The sequence below is a fragment of the Urocitellus parryii genome, chromosome 10 (assembly GCF_045843805.1).
Source record: "Urocitellus parryii isolate mUroPar1 chromosome 10, mUroPar1.hap1, whole genome shotgun sequence".
NCBI lineage: Eukaryota > Metazoa > Chordata > Mammalia > Rodentia > Sciuridae > Urocitellus > Urocitellus parryii.
Window position 1 is genome coordinate 114,754,505 of NC_135540.1, and position 4,737 is coordinate 114,759,241.

Sequence of the window (4,737 nt, forward strand, 5' to 3'; positions counted from 1 at the left end):
TGCAAATTATATATAAATTTTCGTTGTTGTTGCTAGGGATTGAACCCAGGGCCTTATGCATGCTAGGCAAAACTCTTTACTACTGAGGTACACACCACCCTAAAAATAAATAATATTTTTAAAATTATATTTTTATTTGTAGATGGACACAATGCCTTTATTTATTTATTTTTATGTGGTGCTGAGGATTGAACCCAGTGCCTCATGCATGAGGGGCAAGAGTTCTACTACCCAGCCCCAATTTTTTAAGTTTTTTTTTTTAAAGAGAGAGAGAGAGATTTTTTTTTTTAATATTTATTTTTTAGTTTTCGGCGGACACAACATCTTTGTTTGTATGTGGTGCTGAGATCGAACCCCAGGCTATCGCACTACCACTTGAGCCACATCTCCAGCCCAACTTTTTAAGGTTTTTAAGGAAGCATTTCTGGAGCACACCTGTGGCTTTGAATACGTTTTTTGAAATGTATTTTCTGTGTGAACATACTTTATACAAAGATATGAAAAATTGTGCTCTATATGTATAATAAGAATTGTAATACATTCCGCTGTTGCGTATTTAAAAAATAAAATCAATAAAAGTATATTTACTAATAATATAACAAATATGTTTAAAATGTAAAATTTTGGGGGGCCGGGATTGTGGCTCAGCGATAGAGCGCTCGCCTAGCACAGGCGGGACCCGGGTACAATCCTCAGCACCACATAAAAAAATAAAGGCATTGTGTCATGTCATTTACATCTAAAAAATAAATAAAAATAAATAAATAAAATTTAAAAATTTTATTTAAAATATTAAATGCTTGTCTTTTGTATTTGAAACAGTCTACATTGTATAATGTCAATTTAGTTGTTCTCTTGTTATGTGTATACTCTCAGAATAAGTTTAAATGTATGTATTTGGGCTATGAGAAGATAAAGGCAAAGAATCATCTTTTTTTTTTCTTTTTTTTTTATTGGTTGTTCAATACAAAGCTCTTGACATATCATATTTCATACATTAGAATCAAGTGGGTTATGAACTCCCAATTTTACCCCAAATACAGATTGCAGAATCACATCGGTTACACATCCACATTTTTACAAAATGCCCTATTAGTAACTGTTGTATTCTGCTACCTTTCCTATCCTCTACTATCCCCCCTCCCCTCCCCTCCCATCTTCTCTCTCTACCCCACCTACTGTAATTCATTTCTCTCCTTGTTTATTTTCCCATTCCCCTCACAACCTCTTATATGTAATTTTGTATAACAATGAGGGTCTCCCTCCATTACCATGCAATTTCCCTTTTCTCTCCCTTTCCCTCCCACCTCATGTATCTGTTTAATGTTAATCTTTTCTTCCTGCTCTTCCTCCCTGCTCTGTTCTTAGTTGCTCTCATTATAACAAAGAAGACATTTGGTATTTGTTTTTTAGGGATTGGCTAGCTTCACTAAGCATAATCTGCTCTAGTGCCATCTATTTCCCTGCAAATTCCATGATTTTGTCATTTTTTAGTGCTGCGTAATACTCCATGGTGTACAAATGCCACATTTTTTTCTTTTTTGGTACTAGAGATTGAATCTAGTAGTGTTCTACCACTGAGATATATCCACTTCCCCTTTTTTAAAAAATATATTTTTTTAGTTGTTGATGAACCTTTATTTATTTGTATGTGGTGCTAAGAATCGAACCCAGTGCCTCACACATGCTAGGCAAGTGCTTTACCACTGAGCCACAACCGCAGCCCCCCCCCCCTTTATTTTTATTTCGAGACAGGGTGTCATGCCCAGGGTGTCCTAGAACTTGCAATCCTCCTGCTTCAGCCTTCTGAGTAGCTGGGATTATAGTGATGCAGCACTGTGCCCAGCAAAGAATCACCTCTTTATCATTCAGCTCAATCTCTGTTTTAAATTTAACACTTTGATTTTCCATTATTTTAATTGTCATGCAATGTTCTTTGGAAATTTATTTTGGTGGGATTATTTTGCTTCATTGAAAGTGGGTGAGTATCTGTTAAAAAAGTCCCCAACACACTAGGAAGCATAAAGACTTTTTTTTTAATATTTATTTTTTAGTTATGGGTGGACACAATATCTTTATTTTATTTTTATGTGGTGCTGAGGATCAAACTCAGTGCCTTAGGCATGGTAGGATAGCGCTTTAACTCTGAGCCACAACCCCAGCCCATAAAGACTTTTTGATTGGGTGGTTCTTTGAAAGATTTAGTATCAGGTTAGTACCATGCACAGTTTATCATTAACACTTGATGATAATGACTACTGCTTAACAGTGGAACTTTTTTTTTAAACTCAGTTTTTTGTTGTTGTTGTTGTTTTGTTGTTTTTTTAGTTGTAGGTGGACACAATACCTTTATTTTATTTACTTATATGTAGTGTTGAGGATTGAACCCAGGGCCTCACACATTCTAGGTGAGTGCTCTACTGCTGAACCACAATCCCAGCCCCACAGTGGAAATTTAATTTAATTCACGTAATTTATAGAAAAACAGTTTATGAAATTTTCATTTGGGGTCATCATTTTGGGTTGAATTCTCATGAGCTTTTTTGTGGGGGTAGGGAATTGAGCCCAAGATATTTAACCACTGAGCCACATCCTCAGTTCTTTTTATTTTTTTGAGTCAGAGTCTCACTAAGTTGCTTAGGGCCTCAGTAATTGCTGAAGCTGTCTTTGAACTTGTGATCCTCTTGTTTCAGCCTCCCAAGTTGCTGGGATTACAGGTATGCACCACCGAACCTAGCATAAGCTGCTTTTCCACTTTCAAAAATCATTAATCACTAATCACCCTGTATAGGTCATTAAACATTGGCCTATGGAGTCTAGAGTTTGGGAGGAAGGTGTTTAAAAATTCTGGCTCTAAAATCAAAAGCTGAGATGACTTTATAATTCTCAGTTTCCTCATCTGTAAAAAGGTAATAATAATGTTATTGGTAGCATTGTTGAGAGAATTACATACTGTGTCTTCCACAAAACACAAGATCTGGCACATCAAAAGTGCTCAAATATTGCTGGCTAATGACTATTTGGTTCTACTTTAGCCTGTCTCCAATAATCTATCTACTCTGCTTGAAAGTAATTGGTAGAGAGAGTCATCCATGATTTAATGGCAGTTGTTGCTTAATGTGATTTCCAGTATTTGGGTGGAGAACTGCTTATCAAAGCCAAGAACTACGTGTTCTGTTTCTATATTATGTTTATTCAAACACTTAATAATCACAGTGTCTGTCTTTGGCCTTATATTTCTTGGGAGTTCTATGACTTAATCATTGAAAATTATATCTGGTATTAAATTATGTTTCTAACTAGAGTCAGTTTTCCAGTATGAAAAGCAGGCCTCCACCCATATAGATAATCCTGTCTGGAAACATTTGTCCTAGATTTTGTCTCCAGCTCAGATACAAATACCTTGCTTTCTAAAATTTTAGGTTAGGGATTATTTGCTTATATGTTGCACTTTTAAAATATTGCCAAAAATTACTTATTTTTCATTACTATCTGTTGGATCCAACTGATCTTATGCTCTCTCACAACTTTCGCCCTGGCCTTAGTTAACTTATACTAAAACAAACAAACAAAAAAAAAAAAAAAAAAAAAAACAAAAACAAAAAAACCCTGAAAATTCTTCCATGAGAAATTCCTGTTTCTAACAATTACTACTACTTCTTCTTCCTCCTCCTCCTCTTCCTCCTCCTCCTCTTCCTCCTCCTCCTCTTCTCCTTCTCCTTCTTCTTCTTGTATTGGGACTTGAACCCCAGGATACTTAACTGCTGAACCATACACCCAGCCCTTTTTTATATCTTATTTAGAGACAGAGTCTTGCTAAGTTGCTTATGGCCTACACTAAGTTGCTAAAGCTGGCTTTGAACTTGCAATCCTCCTGCCTCAGACTCCCAAGCTGCTGGGATTACAGGCATGTGCCACCACACCTGGCAGTTTCAAACTTCTTTCCAATTTCAATTTATGCTGGATGTTATAAAATATTTCACAAAGGGCTGGGGGTATAGCTTAGAGTCAAAGTGCTCGCCTAGTCTAGGCTCTATTTGATCTCAGCACTGCAAACAACAATCACCACCAAAACTATTTAATAAAATATAACAATTTATCCATGAACACCTCTCCTTGGATTTTCTTTATTTTTATAATTTTTTAAAGAGAGAGAGAGAGAGAGAGAGAGAGAGAGAGAGAGAGAGAGAGAGAGAGAATGAATTTTAATATCCATTTTCCAGTTTTCCACGGACACAACATCCTTGTTTGCATGTGGTGCTGAGGGTCGAACCCCCGCACGCACGCCGCGCCACCAATTGAGCCACATCCCCAGCCCTCTCCTTGGATTTTCTCACAGTCTCATTTTATTATTAACTATGATGTCCTTAGCTTGGCATTAGGGAAGCACATCAGATTGTATTTAATGATCATAACATCATTTGTTGGAATCTGACCATACTCTTCACAAACCGCACCCTGATATCATACCAAATGAAGGTTTTGTGTATTTTTGGACTTAGGATCTTACTATGTTGTCCAGGCCAACCTTGAACTCCTGGGCTCCAGCAATCCTCCTGCCAGCCTTCCATGTGGTTAAGTATTATTATTTTGGATAAACTGCTATGTTTTGAGACTTGTTGGAATTGGGATTGGAGTAGCCAGTTTTGACCCCACTCTTAAGTAGTGAGATTCTGGAGTTAAGATATTCTGCTTATTAGTTTTTTCAATTTTCTCCTATATTAGGTAATGTTACAT